The 19,421-nt window shown below is 33.2% G+C and overlaps 1 protein-coding gene across 2 annotated transcripts in view; it reads left to right on the top strand.

The window, feature by feature from the left end:
• The window catches only part of LOC128998479 (cadherin EGF LAG seven-pass G-type receptor 1-like), a 136,557-nt gene that overhangs the window by 32,452 nt on the left and 84,684 nt on the right, over nucleotides 1-19,421 (top strand). The window lies entirely within an intron of this gene.

The following is a 19,421-nucleotide window of genomic DNA, read 5'->3' as shown; positions in this document are numbered from 1 at the left end:
TTATAATACCCCTAATTTAAGACCTTGTTACAAAATTACATCAGCTCATTACTGTACATTGTGAATAATATTAATAGCTTCCCGTATTCTATGTTAGTCATACATAAATGTAAATATAATTAAGATTACTATTTGTCACATTGAAACCTTGGCTATAAACATTTCTAGACAAGTATTATATCAAAAATTTAATTCGCAAATACAAATATTAAAATAATTGTACAACTTATTATTTATTTCCACGATTTCAAGCGACAAAAATATATATTTGACAATAAAGTTATTTATATTATTATTATATATTTAACAACTATCATAGCTCATTCATTGGTATAAACCACTTTTATAGGTACTTTATTTGGAACAAAAAGGCCAAAAGCACTTAAAGGCGGGTATGTCGGAGTCTTTTTGTAGTTTAAAAGAAGAGTATTACTTTGCGCATTTTCTCCTGTGAATAAAGCCGTACACATTTTGTGGATTTTCAACACTTCCTTCACAAATTTCCCGTCCACCAGAGTATACATTTTTAAATTAACCATCAAAACTCACAGCTTTCACAAATTTATTTTAATGTTTACTTTAAAATGAAGGGTAAAGCAAATTTTGCGAATACTGTAAATTCTATCCGATCATTTGATAAAAGTATATGGTTTTTGACATCCACATGATTAACTATATAAGGTTCTCTGATTTTGCAATCAATTCTTAGGATTTCTGGTTTCTCCCATTTCGCTCTATCTGCAAGACCAGCAAGCGTAAATCTTCCCTGTGGCGGCCAGAACGTATCTAATTCTCTCTCTCCCTCTGGTGAAAAAATTTTAATCTAGAAAGTATTACCGTGTGTTGAAGATAATATTCATTTGTTACAAGTATAATATTAATCATTCTAGTTATTAGTTTCATTTAATATTTTATGCTTCAATATGATATGCTTCATGTGTATTTCTATAAACGATATTTATAACAAAGGCTACAAAACTCTTTAAAATAAACGTGCTATATGTTTTGGCTTTAAAATAATAAATATCTGTGGTTTCTTTTCGAACCACTGGAGCGATAGAATTTGTAGAAAGGCTTTATGTTCATGAAACCTTGTACACTATTTCAAGAGCTCGAATACCTGCACAATTCCGAGATTTGAAACTTGTAATACAACACAAAAATATTTGTTTCTATCTTTATAAGAGTTGCATTTCCAAATTATTCACAGCCAGTGAATTTTTGAATTGGAAAGTAACTATTTATTTCATAAAACCATTGAGCCGTCTCAGAAATTTGATCAAATATTATCGTTTCAAGTTTTGAGTGCGAATCTAGTCTAGCCAGTTTCCGACTTGTAGGAAAAGGAAGTAACGAAAAGTAAATGAGAGAAGTAGGTACTAAAACGAACCGTCTTTATATTTATTTGTTTAAAATTGAACTAGGGGTATTAAAAAATATATTTTCATTTGTTTAAAAACACATATTTACTGTTGTAACGTTATTTCCAAGATCAATTGTTTTCATTGTGTGCAATTGGCCTAAAGCTAGGCGCCCACCGAGCAACCCAGCGGGTGACGCGACGCGACGCGGCACGGCGCGACGCGGAGAAAAACTTCCGTCCGCTTCTCCAGGGTTCGCGCCCACCAAGCAACTCTAGCGGAAGCGCGGGGCAGCGCGGAGAATTATTCTTTTGGAGGGGATGCACAGTGCACTTCGATTCGGACCCGAACACTCCCGAAGGGCTCGCGATACTTTCCGAAAACACCCGAATGAGCGGCAGACGAGGGGCAGACGCCGTTTCCGTGCCTCTACCCCGCGCCCACCAGGCAACTCAACGGAGGCGCGGCAACACGAGAGGAAGAAATTCTCCACCGAATTCTCACTGCCGGATTCGAGAAGAAGTTTTTTTTCCGCGCCGCGTTGCGCCACCCGCTGGGTTGCTAGGTGGGCGTCAGTCCATAAGATAACATGGCACGGATACGTGGCAACTTTTTTCCACGGCGTCGCGCCGCGCCGCGTCACCCGCTGAGTTGCCCGGTGGGCGCCTAGCTTAAAGAGGAGACCCAAAATAAAGATTCATCATTTTTACAAAATCATGGTTTATTTTAAATAAAACAGTTTCTTCTAAAACACTTTCTACTACACTTTAAGAGCCCGAAATCAAACTGAAATTTACTACTTCCATTAGTTTTTGGAATATAAAAAAATTAACAAATTTAAAACATTCGGCTAATATTTTATAGGACATTTAAAAATAATTAATTCCTGGTACACACTTGAGCCCTGTGAACAAACAAATCCTTGCCTAGCTTATCTGTCTACACTACAGATACATATTTCTTTAATGTTTCAAACATCTTTAAATTAAAAAGCTAAACAGTTAAATTAAAATCCTTCAAAAATTAATTACATTAATTTCTTACTGAATGAAATAAAATTTACAATTGCTAAACTTTTCTAGAATCTTTCAAAACTTTACTGTAATTAGCATTTATTGTTTTAAGATCCAAATTTAACTTTTTTTTTAATGAAATTCTAAAAGAATAAAAAGGTGCATTTTATATTTACATCTTTTACTAATTGAAAGCAAAGCTTAATATTTAATAAGAAAACTTCTACGATCTTTTTTGTTATTACAATAATTAGCAGAGAGAGGGATACAAGTGAATGGATTAAAATAACATAAAAAATAAAATAAACTTACTACTCATTGAGTAGGCTGCAGAAATTCACCCCAGGTCTGGACACTGTACATTTACACTCTTGAACTAACAATCCCACATGGAAGCAGCTCCCTTATATAAGATATCTCAGTTCTGGAACCTTCTACACCTACTCGGGCCAGCACTTGCACTGGATAAGGAAGCTTCCAGAGCTTTCTTATCAAAATGTATTGCTACTGCAAGCTACTCCTAACTATTGTGATTGTAAAACATTAATTTCAAATCTTTACAACAAAAAATAAAATAAAAATAATTTCTCAAATTTCTATATGGAACTAAGCCATGTTACACTGTTAGTCTTGTTAAAAAAAACTCCATTCTAAAAATCTTGAGTAAATTGTTTTGGGGATAACGATATTTGATTGCGTAGTAACGATTTTGTTTAAATTGTCACACAACTTTATAATTTATTTTTTATTTTTTTATGCGGTAAAATGATAAACATGCTGCTGCAGTGTTATCAGATTGATCCAACAAAAATGTTCCAAATTAGCAAACGTCACAGAAATGCCGAGGGAACAAAGTTGTAAATATATTCGTGACGTTAAGTAAACAGCTTGCGAGGTTTTTCTTCACTGCGAATCAACAATCCAAGCCTCTGTTTTGTCTTCTACAGTCCCGAATTGCAAACTATTGACTTGCAAATGGGCTGCCTGAACATCTCTTGCCTACATTGACACCAACAAACCATTTCTAGTCATGTAAAATCTAGTTTACTCAATCACCGCGTTCCACGTTCCGTAAACTTTGTTATCGACCGTTGCCAATTTCACTGATTGTTATTAAAGTAATAAATGGTATTTCTGTTGATAGTTGAATTTTTAAGTAATTCGAATAAAATTGTTTTGAACAATTGAGCGATACATTTGACATCGATCAATTTGAGTGGTTAACTATTTAGGTTGATGACTATTCATGTGGAAACCAAATACCATTTTAGAAATATTATTCACTCTAAGAGTAAATAAAACAAAATACAGTATACTCTCTCGACAATATAAGTTGTTGTATTTACCTAACTTTATATAGTCTATTTAGGAAAAAACGTCATAAAACGCATGTTATGAATATAGTTTTTGGGAAAATGGTGTCAGTATAATGATTTAGGAGTTAATCAAAGGAATTTTACTTCAGGGGTTCCTCCAGAAATAAATATTAAAAACTCTGGACATTAAAATTTATTCCTTCAGTGCACATTCTTAACTGTGTTACGGAAGTAGGGTATTCAAACAAGAACACACCTGGTTAGATGTTAAAGATATTGTCGATGTGCTGCATGGGATAAGTATCGGGCGAGGAGCCAGCTCTAGCTATACTACGTGCCAGACTGTTGTGTTGCCGTAATGCAGAGCTACCAACACACCCGCACTAAATGATAGTAGCCCAAGCAAACCTGGCTGGATGTGTAAGGTATGGTGGTTTAAAAGTAAGGAAATGACGTGCTAGAAGATAGATCTGTACTACGTGCCAGACTGTTGTGTTGCCGTAATGCAGAGCTACCAACACACCTTCACTAAATGATAGTAGCCCAAGCAAACCTGGCTGAATGTGTAAGGTATGGTGGTTTAAAAGTAAGGAAATGACGTGCTAGAAGATAGATCTGTACTACGTGCCAGACTGTTGTGTTGCCGTAATGCAGAGCTACCAACACACCCGCACTAAATGATAGTAGCCCAAGCAAACCTGGCTGGATGTGTAAGGTATGGTGGTTTAAAAGTAAGGAAATGGCGTGCTAGAAGATAGATCTGTACTACGTGCCAGACTGTTGTGTTGCCGTAATGCAGTGCAACCAATACACCCTCACTAAATTTTTGTAACCCAAGCACACCTGACTAGGCTGGATGTGTAGTTAGTAGTTAAAAGTAAGGAAGTTACAAGCTAGAAGATAGATCTATACTACGTGACAGACTGTTGTGTTGCCATAATGCAGTGCTTACGGTACGACTATTATTGAATTCACAAAAATCTGTACAAGATAGACTACTTTTAGAGGATATTAATATAACACAAAACACAAATTTTGATTGCTTAAAGATCATCATAGTTCTAAATAAACTATATTCATATAGGATAAACAAACTTAATGCAATTTCAATCCAAAACCTATAAATTGATCAATTGGTACAGCTACAATAAATCAAAACCAATAAATTGTAAATCTAAGGTCAATACAATATCTTAAGTGAGCAATCTGCTTATTATTCATCTCACTTAAATGTTTTATAATAAAACTAAACTAATTGGAGAGTGGATTCTAAGGCAATACTTTTACGGACATTGTTATTTTCCGGCCTGGCCTCAAACCACAGCCATATAACATAACATAGTACATAACTTTAACATGAAATTTATTGATTCTAAGTTGTAATACCCACCAGTAGGGAGCAAGCTGGTCTAGTGGTTAGAGCGCGGAACTTTGGGTCGTGAGATCCCGGGTTCAAATCCCGCCAAATCACAATGGATTTTATCTTAGTGATAATGCCGCAACCCCTAGGTTTAGCCTGAAGTAATGTGCAAAACATTCCCGGGCTCGTGCCTAGCGTCCTAGGACAAAAAACCCCTCCAGTAGTTTTTAAACAGCCCTGGAGTAGAGTAAATATTGTCATCTTAGTGATATTTTTACGAAATTATTCACTATTAAAAAATTACAAGTTTTATACCCAAAAGTCATTTCAAACCAACTTCATGTTATATACCTCCAGTCAATGATTTAAGCCGATCTTGGAACGATCTGACCACAAAATGACAAAGCGGTGCACATGGCTGCTATGCGTGTTAATACAAACTCGGGTACTCGGGTTCTCGGGTATTCGGGTGTTTGGACGCTCAGGCGCTCGGGCGCTTTTGACGTCCGACTAAACCAAAGCCCACTGTGGGAAGCCAATCAGGCCACAAAGTGATCTGGGTGGACATGATTGCGGCGGCTGCTGCTGATTCGATCACAGTGACTCACCTAAACTAGATTCGTTTATTCCGCTTTGTTAGGCACAAGCTCCATCGCAGCCCCATTCTCCTGCAATAGGGTCGTTTTCCAGATACAAAGAACAAAAATGCTTTTTCACTGTCAGCAAAGTGCTTTGTTTGGTATTTATATTCGGACAAACGAATTAACACTATGATTTGATCCGTAGGGCTTCATTTGAAATAATTTAGCAATGATCGATTATTAAGTTTTATCGTATTTTGGAATTTTAACTAAATTACTTGAACCGTATCGTGCACAGCCAGTATATTTTAATTTGTTTATGGAATATTTAATTGAAAATAAATTAGGGTGAATGATAGGTGCTTTTGGGGATGTTGCTAGGTTAGTAGCACCGTCTCGGACTTCGGTGCGGGAGAGACGGATTCAATTTCGGGGATATCCACAAAACTTTATTCTCACGTTGATATCTTGTAAAATGTCACTGGCGTGGAAAAGAGAAATTACTTTTTTGTATGTTTAGAAATATTAATAAACCATGCCTATTATATGTTTACATATTTGAGTTATTTACATCTTCACTTTATATAAGTGAATAAATGCGTTTTATTTCAGTTATCAAGGCCTTTATTCGAAACCAGAAACAATAGCAATGATATTTGCTATCCAGTAATTGAAACATATATGTTATGCTTTTTGTATATGTTATTTTAGTCTAGTGATCCATGTATAGCGGCCCAGAATATGAGGCATAAACAAAAGATAGCTTAAAGTTTTGCTATCAAAATAGTAGTATAATAGTTAGTTGTAGTTTTTACAACTGATAGTAACAAATACCGTATTACAAATTACATTGAATTTTTAACTTTGAGTAGAAATTATGTGAAACCTTTTTAGCGAATTTCCCTATAGGGAAGTAGCTATTACCGTAGGTCTCATGGTAAGACCTAAGACCAAAAACACCATTCGTTCAAATTTTTATATATCTATATATAGATATATATATATATATATATATATGTGTCCATCCGCACGATAACTTGAGTAATTTCTGTCCGATTTTGATAAAATTTGGTTAGAAGGTGTAAGGCGGGATAAACTTGAATGAGTTCGCGAACCAGCATGATCGGACAATGGGAACGGGGGTTTATGGGGGGTTTTATGGGGTAAAAATGGGTTTTTCCCATTTTTGACCCTAAAAACACAAAGTTTCACAATTTCTTTTTAAACCATTTTGTAGAGCTTAAAAAAACAAATAATTTAGTATATTGAAGCATTATTATGCGCCTAATTGTTACGGAGAAAATTCAAAAAAATTTTAATTTTAAAATTCCCATGTTATTCTTATGGACAATAAGTCAACTGTTGTAGTTTGCTTGTTTATGAACATATTTTGATTAAAGTTGGAAAATACATTAATTTCTTACTAAACCACAGTACCTTTTAATATTATACATAAAAAAACTTTTTTACCCTCCCTGTTGCAGCAAACCTAAGTACTCATTAAACTAATTCTGTTTAAATAGGGAATAAATGTGATATTTTTAAGGAGACATTTTAGTTTAAATCCAATCAGGCAAATGGAAATTCGCTAAGTCTGCAGGTTTGCTGCGGCGGGGGTATTTTTTTATTTAGTTTGTGTGTACCATGCAAATAATTTTTTACTGATCATTCTATAGATTGAATTTTGGATTGAGGTGGTAAGAATGAATGTATCTTTTGGTTGTGAGCCCATCTCAGACACTAAGATTGGCGGCCATCCACACAGTAAAGCGCATTGCAGTGATTTCGGACTTCTGTACAGATCCGGATTACATTTATTCATTTAAAAACATTTTTGCCTGAGAAATTTTTCGAATTATTTTTTTAGTTTAAATTATATTATTTTATACTTCTCAAAGGATACAATACACATATTTTCATGACTATAGATTCTACGGCCATTTGATATAACACGAGTTGACAAATACAAATAATAACTTATAAAATAAAACAATACATATTATATGACGTAGCTGTAGGCTTCGAATTATTTATTAAAAAAATGAAGTGCAAGTATTACCTAAAATTTTAATTTTCTTTAATGATTTATTTTCAACAATATGTGTCGTAAGGAATAAGCTACTACGTAAAGAATATTTAGTTAACGACGAAACAGTTGACTTTATCACTTAATTAGACAACATCACACACTTTCGTGCGTATAAATAATGCATTATAAACTTTTGTTTAAGTAACACCTATTTCAGAAGGCTACTCTTACAAATTCGCAAGTATAAAGTACTCGAAATATCTTGCTTGTGAACCATCACTGAAATAAAATTTTCCATGTTTAAAAATCTATGATGGTAAATTAATTTTGTCAGTTATTTATTAGAAGTATCAACATATATGTAATGGTACGACATGTTTGGAGTACTGGTGCCATTATACCCACTGTTATGTTGATTACTATTGACCTAGTTGTTTGGTTGGCCGAGATATCATGAGGATACCTCATCAATTATACTTCTATATGTAGTCTAAGTTTATGTTATAGCTTTCGCAGGTATCCGTTACAAGTTGTGTTGATGCTTTGCATTCTAGATTAAAGAACATCATTACAGCTCATTTTGGTGAATTAAAACTGTGGCAGTAATTAAATGAGGTTTTATGGATTTACAAAATACTGAGAAATTAAAATAGTCCATTCAAGCATACAAAATGTGTTAGGTATAATAGTTTCCTTGAGTATAATTTCCAAGTTGGGAAACAATAATAGTTCTCCTGGACGTGCAATATAAATTGCCGAATAATTTTGTTTTCATTGCATATATACAAAGTTCATCAATGTTTTAGGTACTATTACAAGTTGTTCAATGAATTTCCTTGAGGATACTAGAACTTAGCGTTACATAGTTCTACTAAGAAAATACAACTGTCGTTGTGGTATTTCCCCGCCATTAGAGTTAGATCTGGGTCCGTGTGGAAACCAAAACTATATTAAAACACGAATATCATATTCAATGTTATTTGGACCCACATTGCACTATTAAGAAGCTATTGTGACTTATAAAAAAGATGATAGTTTTATCATCTAAATAGATAGTTCATCTTTAGATAGTTTTATTATATTATTACTATGTGTATTTCTTATGCCAAGATTATTGAGGAACTTATATCAAATAAGTAATGTTTGGAACTTGGGACAATTTAGGCCTACTGTCCTGAAAATGTTTTTGACATTTGTAGGAGACCAAGTGATTACTTGTGATATCGTTTCGAAATTATTTATTCCAATACATACAGTAACAAGCTGTTAAACGTGATTCGTAAAGGTACCGTATTAATAGAATTTAATGTGTCACCAAGAATATAGACGACAAAACGAAACCCCTCAATGAGTTTAGCACGGAAGTAGTTAATAACTGTTTATCCGGCCGATAGAAATAGTCACATAATGGACGGCATGTATGAAAGCAATAACAGTAAAATCTTTATGGGGAAAGAGCTTGGAACCGCTTCAGGAATGAATGGTTAAAGCTGCTAAAAGCCTATTAACAAACAAAGACCGCAAAATTAGAATTATTGAAATGTAAGTTATTGTAAGAACGGGAAACGTGGTCCAAAATACCCCTCTACCTGAAGGGTAATAAATGTATATTTGTGTTTCGGAACCATAACTCAGCTGCGGCGTTAAAAATGTAATTTACAAACAAATGCATGCAACGATCCAAGCCCGAAATAGCAACGGAAGGTGATTTCAGAGCTCCTATGAAACGTGCGGCCCTCCATTATGGATTTTACGCTTCTACTACACATTAGGTATGCTTTGAATATGGGAGTGGAGGTTTAGACGGAAGTTACTGGTGACCTTTCAGGAAAAGGTCAAGTTTACGTAAAATGTATTTCAGGATCAAAACATTGACGAGTTTATATAGATCAAACAATATAAAATATTTTTGGTTTAGGCTCAGCATTGCAGAGTGGGTAAGTTGTGTATTGATATAAGTAGGTTTATCTCGGTAGATTTTAGTCACAAGATTACATTTTATATCAATATAATAGCAGTTTTATTGTCTTGCGTTTCATAGCTCTTGATATCCAGAGTGTGGATAGTACATAATAATTTAAAGTAAACAACTTTCGTATTGTTTCCTTTAACAGTAGTATATAAATTGAACTTTGTGCGTTACAACGACGAGCAGAAGTAAATTTAGCATAACTTGCTTGATTCGATATAAAAAACGTAAATAATTGATCATGTAGAATGTTTAGAATTTATTAACTTATATCCATTGAAAAAATAATACATTTACAAGCGCAGTGGAGACCGATTGAGGTAAAAGTGTGGACACCTCTTTGTATGGAAAAAATTTAATTTATGTGGTTAACATACAGTATTGTGTTTTGAAAAACTGTTTTTTAATAGAACTTGCAGAACCTTGTAACTTCTTATAACATCTGAATTTTTGTGGCCAGCCCATACTTTGGGGTGCTGTAGTTTGATGAAATAAAAGATTGTTTTTATATCATTGCGTATACACTTGATTTGAAACATTTACATAACACGCTATGATTTTAGTTAAACGCAAAATACTCAAATTGTTCAATCGTACATAGCAACAACTATTTGATTATAACGATTTAAATTATAACGATTTAAATTCAATCACCTGATTATTTCTAAGAACAATCGCCACCATAAACACTATTGATTAAGTGTCAATTGAAAACCAATATTTTTCATTTTACAGTATCGTTCAAAATGAAACCTAATAGTTAAATGGATGATGCTTTATTAGACACTTAATTTTCATTAAAACGATGCAGGCTAATCAAAATTCCGATTCCCGTCACCATTCTCTCCTTGATTGCATATTTATAAAAAATTTTAACACATCAGAGATTTGTGCATTAACTTAAATTTACTGATCACATTTGGTTAAGTTTGTTGACAATATTTCATTCTATAAAGTGTTGTCCTGCTACACCAATGGAAGGTAAATTAGTTGTTTATCAAATATTTAGCTTCTGGAGGTCAAGATCAAATCGTGTCAGTTACCAATGAACTTTAACAAATCGATAATGCCAAACTAGCCCATCGTAGGGTCAAAGGTTGTAGTAAAAGTGTCAGATATAATATAATTTTATTGATAGTTCTCGGTTTTTTACGTTTTGAATTAATAAATGCATAAAAATATTGTTAGTCTTATGTTTTTTTAACCGGAAAACCCCCCATGTGTCACCGATCGTGTTGTTTATATTGTTGGATAATATTTTATAAACATGTAAAGTAAGAGATTCATTGTATGTATAATTTATTGATTATACATGGTTTTAATACATTTTTATATTATTATATGTATAAAAAACAGTGATTGTATAATGTTTCAACACCCAGAAAAAATTTCCGTGTGTCACTAATCGGGTTTTAAAATCAAAGACGCTGACGAAGGGGCAAGTTTAGATTTGCAACGGTATTAAAGTGCAAACCCTTTTAGAACTTCTAAAATTAAAAAAATGTAAAACTGTATACATAAACTACGAAATATTTTAAGTTATGATAAATTCACACTCCGTAATCAAATGGTAACAATAATTAATTACTATGTTGGAACGAGTCGCTGTTACTTCAACGCTTATTAATTTAAGTATCCGCCTGTCCAACAACCGGATATGGGAGTGTTGAGGGGTTTGTTGGAAATTAATCTTGACACATAACTACTTTACGGAAGTTTGTGATTTCATCCTGTTCTCATTTCCTTTCGTCACCCTTGACTGTCAAACCTGAAAGCACTTTGGTTGGTCAAATCCTTTATAAGTGTTTACGTGAGAAATATTATAATCCATCAATAACTTTTCTCGCTTAACCCTGGGTCAATGTACTTTAAGGACTCAGTTTTTCATTCGATCAACTGTAGTGGCTGGTTAAATACATACGATTTTATTTAGTGTACCATAGAATACCTTATACCAGAAGAGTAGCAGGTATAGGGGTCAAGGAACACGATTTATATTCTTGTTGCCCGGGTTCAAATCGTGCTGATCAAGATCTTCTTTACTCACCTTAAGCCAATATCTATGGTCTACTAAAGTGAACAAGTACTAAATTGTCTTAAGTAAGGAAAACTGCTACCGTATTCTAGATACCACTCAAAAAGATCTCTTTGGACACTCACTGACGCTTATGAGGTCATCTCACAAACATAAAATACCCCATTCTATTTCAAGTTTTTGCAAACGTTAGGACAAACCTATTTTAACGTACCTTGAGGCTTTACATAAAATTAAACCTTTTCATGAATATTATTATTGTTTGAGATACAGTAATCTGATTCGATTTATGTGTTCTTCAATACCTCTAAAATAAGTAATTCAAAATTCAATCTCCTGCAATAGTTAACATTTTGCATTTTTACTGATTAATTTAAAATATCCTTTTGTACTCCATAAGGCAAACATGACAACTCACTGTTAGACCTTTCTTTTTTTAACATAATGTAGTAATTTTGAAATCATGACGGCAAACATTTCTGGTACAATTTTTATATGCTATTACACATGAAACAATTTTACTACTTTAGCAAGTTCTGTTTATAGCTGTATAAAACTAAAGCCCCACTAGAAAAAACAGGCCATGATGCAGCACGGGCAGCGCATTACTACGTCACAGTGGTGTATAGTTGTACAACAATCTTACCATTAAAATCTTACAAACAGCCAGCTTGTTTATTTACCTAAAACATATGGGAATGGCGATGGCAATGAATTTATCAATGAAATTCATCCACTAGTGTGACGTTATGGATCCTGCAGCATGGCCTGTATTTCTAGTGGGGCCTTGATAAAACCTATACCTGTGTAAATATCCCTGTGTAAATTATCCAACACTATTATGTAACAAACAGCCAAATAAAACTTTGAATAAAATGCCCGATTCTTCCTCACCTGTGAATAATAACAATTCACAATAAAGTAAAATTATTTTTCATCCTTTTATTTTTATTTTGATAAGACACGAAACTTTTAATCACAATATCTAAAGACTGAGGTAAATTGGAATTCCAAAAGAGCTGATTGTTTCCCTTCTTAACCCTTGAATGAGTTGCTTCAATGAAGATCAAAGGAGTTCCTTCTCCTTGCTCGTTCAACTTTCAAACCCCGAGAGATGCCCAATTTGTTTATTTTAAACTTCATGTTAATAATAAGGAAGCATTTTCACAATACAGTTTAGTGTATTTTTACATGTTTAAATTTGTTTTTTTATTGTATAAAGTAGGCTTACATTTTCTAATTGATACCACGTTTGATGATACTGACATTATTCCCTTACGCCTTCACTGACAAGGGGATTCTAAAATATGGGTATAGTTTTTTTACAAACGAAAAATAAATGTTTTATTCGAACGCTGGAATTAGAACCTAAGATTAATATTTAATCAATATTAATAGTGTTTGAAAAATTTGGAATTAGGAATAAGGAATAATATGCTCCTTATTATTTATTCAAAGATAAATTTGTGTGGTGATTTAATCGATTGAAAACTTCCTTAAATATTACTGTTAACATTTTCTATGTTATCACTAAGAGCAATGGTGAAGATCGATAACGTTTTATGAGTTCAAGTACCAGACCACACTCTGTTTTCCTTTAAACGCGTGTAGGACTATTTTGTGTTTTATGGTGTGCGATGTGTTTTACCGAATGAATTAATTTTTACCGAAACAAAAAGGCAGTGGTCTTCGTGACCGGCAGCAAAAATATTTGTTGACCCAAAGTTCTATTTACTTTTATAAAATTATGTTTATGACTATTTTCGCAAAGATGTTTTTTTATAAACTCAAACTCAAATATCTTATTTTTTTAAAGTTGTTACAAACTGCATAATAGCACCAATAAAATTTCTCTTAAACAAATCAAAATAATAGTTTCTCATGGATTAAATCTAAAACCTAAAGATCATCGTTTTCTTAAAAAGTCTTCAACACTGTAACAACAGCGTGACAAAAGGAGACTCTTAACCCCTTTGCCAAATTTGTCCATACTATTTTCCATCTTCAGGGGAGTGGGAAGTGCATTGAACAGTTGAATGCCATTGTAAAATAAAAGATTTTCAAAAAAAGCTGTTTTGTGTTTTGGAATGTCTAAATCGGACCAGCTTTTCAAACCATAGGAGATAGGGTGAGACAGATTTTGAAAAAGGTCGATATTTTTTAGCAAATACAAGACAGTGTAAGATGTAGATGGGCGGAAAAGTAAGAATTTAATTGTTAGCAAAAGGTGTTTTACAGGAAAATTTTAATACACATAAACTGTGGTTTTATTTCTCTTACAATAAACATAACAATGATTCTAAGAGTGTTTTAAGAAGAGACATTTAGATGGGACTGAGTCATTGAATTCCAGGGTGGGGCATATCCTGGTATTGTAGACTGAGGCTTAAGGGCGGATTGTAACTGGTAGGCTCTATGATGCGGATCACTTCAGACGACCAAATTTTGACAATCGAGTCTCTGAGGCTCCTTACTATCTATTCAGCGTCTCAAACATATTCATAATTTTTTCGATGTTATTTTGGAATTGTTTTTATTGCTTGGATTGCTTGGTGGATTAACACTAATATTCTTAGTTTCAACTTTCGTAAGGAAATATCATCCGAAGAAATCGTGTTATAATAATTTAAAATTAAAATAATTTACAACATAGCTTTTAATAGTTCCAGATGCTAACTTGTTCTTGGTTGTTTTCTGCTATAATTTATAAGATTTATAATACGTTGTGTTGTCATATTGTGAGGTGCTTTCTTACGAGAAGTAGTAGTTATTTTACTGTTATAATGAAAAAAGTAGCTATACAAATTGTTGCATATTACTTTGTATATTTTCTAAGGATTAACCGTAGTTATTATGATTAGTTAATAAAAAAATATATATATTTCAATTTTGATTTCCTTTTATAAATAATCTATACTTATATCAAAAGTTTGTACATTGATTTTCTCCAATCAGGTTGAAGGAATAAAACTTATCTCTGAACACTGATCATCGGTGTAACTCACAAAATTTTAACTTTTTGGTTCCTCAATGAACCAAAAACGTTTTGGTAATGAACCAAATGGTTTTGGTAACGTCAATGAAAACTAAATCATGTCACATAGACTTTTCTAGATTTTAGTGGTCAATCTTTTCCTAGTAGCTAAATGCACAATAAGCTTAAGTTGAAGTGCTGGTATCTCGAGTTGGTCTCCTCATAGAATACAGGGCTGCGTTATATACTTTTATATCAAATAATCAATAAAAAAATTTTGAAGAATATGCAAGTTGCAGTAAAAGAATATTGGTAGAATACTATGTAAGAGGTAATTTCGTTTATTCGAAGCAAAGAATTATTTAAAAGCAAAGTGAAAGGAAGTTTGTACATTGATTTTCTCCAATCAGGTTGAAGGAATAAAACTTATCTCTGAACACTGATCATCGGTGTAACTCACAAAATTTTTAACTTTTTGGTTCCTGGGCCGTTTATATATTCAGTGTATCCCAGAACTTTATGGAACCCTTTTGTATATTTGTTCCATAGGTCAAATCAATGCAAAAACACTATGTAAAAATAACATATTAAACATAGGTCTGTATTTGAGTTTCACAAACGAATACATAACTTTCGAACTCCTTAAGCGATTGACTTGAAACTTTTTACGTAAGTAGTAAAAGGTAAGTCTAATCTTAGCACAAAAATATCAGATTTATAAATTATTCTACCAATCTAAAATGGCGGTCATTTCAAATCGCCTATCTTAAATATCTTAAAAACAATTGATGATACAACAAATATCAGGAATACGCGTTTTTAGGATATATTATTACGAATCCAACGGTACTTAAGTTGTAAAGTTCGGTTAATAAAAACCAAGTTTTAACAGTGTACTGTATATGAATGTTATAATGTTTTAATGTTTTCCCCATTGATGCATTGCGCCAAGTCGCGTTGGTGAGGTATGGCGTTTTGTACCCTGCGCGGTCTCACAGAAGTTGTTATACCTTGGTTGTTTGACAGATTTTTTACAAATTAAGTACCATTGGATTTGTCGTACAATTTCCTAAAAACGCCTCTTCTTGATATTTGTTTGCATCATCACTTATTTTAAATATTTTAAGGATAGAAGATTTTGAATGGCCGCCATTTGTTATTAGTACAATTTTTAAATCTGATACTTTGTGTAAAGATTAGACTAACTTGTACTTACGTATCAAGTTCTAAGACAGTCACTGAAGAAGTTTGAAAGTTATGGATTCATTTGTGAAAATCACATACAGACACACAGACAGAAAACCGGGAATCTTAGAACCATGTTTATACGGCGTTTTTGCATTGTTTTGACCTAAGGAACAAAAATACAAAAGGGTTCAGACGGTTCCAGGACACCCTGTATAGGCATTAGGCAACCTGATCAGCACGTTTGCCTCGCCTGTACAACTAATGTTATACTATTTTCCTGTAACATAATTAAACAATATATTACACTGGCACTATAAATATGTATATTTGACCAGTTTTTATTAATCCAAATAGTCTATAATAAATACTAGAAAAGAGCAAGAATGACAAAGTTGGAAACTGTAATCAGAAATTTATCAATGACGAACTTGAACCGATTAAATATTGGTTTCCGTAAAGCTGGTTTGAGTAGTCCTTTTGTTTTATTAGGATTTGATTGTAATCTTTACTCTTCTTGAATAATAATTGCTTATCATCCAGCTACGTACAATAAAATATAAATTATTATCGGATTGATTATTATAGATTATTAATTATGTAAATTAAAATTGTGAAAAACTGTAGGAGAACACCATAATGGACAACAAAATGCATAATACTCAAAAAAATAAAACTTCTCATTTAATTACTAATGTACTTTCGATTATTAAAATATTATTCTGCTTGTTGAGCGCGTACTCTCACATTTGTAGTCTGTGAAACTCTAACGTTATCGCATATTATTAACATTTGCACAAGGCTGATACCCGTCGGCTTAAGACAACTTTTCAGAGGTAATGTTTTTGTCCTAGGACGCTAGGCACGAGCCCGGAATTGTTTTTCACATTACTTCAGGCTAGACTAGGGGCTGCGGAATTATCACATGGATAAAATCCGTTGGTGATTTGGCAGGATTGATCCCGGGACCTCTGGAACCAAAGTCCCACGCTCTAACCACTAGACCAGCTCGCTCTGCGAGGAAAATGGCTTAAGAAACATAATTATTAAACTGCTGTCACAGAATGAAATAAAATATTACGTTACTAGCCATGAAAATAAGTGTGTTTACCGGACGAGTGTGGTTGTTCCCGTGCGAAACGAAGTCGAATACAGGTTAAGGCCTACCATACGAGTCCGGTAACTCATATTGGACGAGTGACGTACGATATTTAACGCCATACTACTAAATCCGTACAAATCCTTACATATTACCACCGACTAAAGGACTAAGAATCACTCATAACTCAAAGAGAGGTTATTTTTTTTGTTTATAAACTAACCACTCTCACTCGTTGCCAAATGCAGTATATAAATAGCTGGTTGGTGTCCGGTAAAACTCATTACAGTAGAGTAGTACGTAATGAAACCCCGTTTGATTAAAGCTGACAGCAAACAGCTGTTTTTTGGACTAAATCCTTGCGTGGAAAGTTCGTCAAAACAGTGTAGTGTGGCGTAAAGGTTTTTAAATATTATCAATTATACTAATTACTTTATTTTATTAAATTATGGATACATTAGCTTAAAAGACAAATAATTGCATACCTGTATTATAAGCTAGTTTCCCTCTCGACCATCCGAAGCTGTGAGAGCTTTGCGCAACAATAGGAACTCATCCATTATTCAGATCTATTTGAACATTTATTCCATTCATAGACCATTATTGATCGATGTTTGATATTCACGTTTCCGTTTGTTGCGTTATTCTGTTGATATATCTTCCTATTGCCTTTAATTTTAGACATTGGAAAGAACTTCTTTATAAATAAAATAAAATAAAACAAAAAAGTCTAATGTTTAAACAATCGGAATCATACAGACTTTATAAAAAAAGTATATTTTAGTTACAATTGCCTTTACAATGTTTATGAAGGTAGGTAGGTGCTTTACCTCCAGTGAAAAGGATCAAAATTAAATTCTACAGTAGAGTGCTCAAAAACATTCTTTAGGCTCAGAAAGAATGCGACATTCCTGAGGTTGAGTTAAAAGTCCACTGGGATTTGATAGTTTCAAGAGTAGTTACATTGCTGTCTGAGGTTGAGTCTCGTTCTTTCACTGAGACGGACTTAAACCCGTTAATTAGTTACATACTGTGGTTATAACTTGTATATACTGAAAGTATATGCAATCAAACTTAGTGATTTAAGTCTTATTTAGTATAAAAAAGGATGGAGAAACATTTCCCCGTAATTCTTCTTTCAAATTAAATTATTAAATGTCTTAAAATGGAGATGTTTTTAATATAATGAGTTTTTTAGTTGAAGGTGAGCTGCGATCATTGAGTTGCCTCATTAACTTGTTGACATAAGTTAGTCACTAACAACATCAGGACCTGGCCCTCCACAACATAATTTCCGCACTCCAGTCCATACAAGTCACACCTCATTATTGGATATTTTTGCAATGTATGAAACCGTATGAATTTATTGTACAAAAGAAATTCAGAATGTTAAGAACCTGAATAGGCTTATTTGTTTATATTGGGTATAGATCCAGAGTGTGTAAGTTACTACACAAATTTTAAGTTTTTAATTAACTCTTTTGAATTTATTTTATTGAAAGAAATGTGTTCTTCTTGCATTAGATTTGGCATTTCCGACTCCTTACCTTTATATATTCTAAGGATTCGATTTTGTAATCTAAGCATTGACGATTGTGATAATTGTATGACAACAGATTCAGAGAAAAGAAATATAGTGTAAACCTATAACAATTTTGCAATTTTTTTGGGTTCGATAGCATTTTTTGACATACATTAACGAAACCCTTTTCGTCTTCATAATGTAACTATTCATATCCCAAAGAGCACATGGAAGAATTTATTTTAGTATTAGGTCTAACGATGAATTTTCCCTCATGTGCCTGAAAGATATTGGTTTTTTTTTTTGTATTCTCCGTAAAAGAACGGCCTAAATTCTAATACTTTTACTATCGACCATGTTTTGTTCGACAGCAACGTTGAGTTAAAGCCAAATGACAACTAGCATAGAGATCCCTAATCGACCCATCTCGTGTTGAACTAGTTACCTTCAGGTCTAAAGATAAACACTGTTAATATAATTACAGCCAAATCTATAACCGTTACTTTGCTACCCAGACAAATCTTATTTGTTTACAATTACTACCAATTTTATTTTCAATTATTTGAAATAAAGATGACAAAATAACTCTTTCCCAATAAAATGTATTATACAACTAATAAAACATATTATGGAAAGACAAGAATCCTAAATACAATTGTATAATTTCATAGCTCTTAATTTTATTCGTGAAGAAATTCCATGAAAATTCTGACCTGTTCTAAACTTTGACGAAACTCATTAACTATTCGAAGAGTGACAGAACGTGAATCGTTGAGCTGGCAGTAAGTAAGTAATCTTGTATGATAAGAAGCCTATGTAATGTTTCATGAAACTAACACCATTAATTTCCTCGAGCTTTTAGCAGTTTAGTAACAAAGTTTAGCGCTTTGTCACTTTTCATCGCGGAGGCTTCTCTTTGTGCCGCGTACAACCGTGTAAAGCAGAGTTTAAGGGCTTTTCTTTCGGGGAAATTCGAC

This window comes from Macrosteles quadrilineatus, unplaced genomic scaffold (genome assembly GCF_028750875.1).
Source record: "Macrosteles quadrilineatus isolate MER2022 unplaced genomic scaffold, UCM_ALF_1.0 Scaffold_7__1_contigs__length_78375512, whole genome shotgun sequence".
Taxonomy (NCBI): Eukaryota; Metazoa; Arthropoda; class Insecta; order Hemiptera; family Cicadellidae; genus Macrosteles; species Macrosteles quadrilineatus.
Note: the sequence above shows the minus strand (reverse complement) of the source record. Positions and strands in the feature narration are given on the sequence as shown.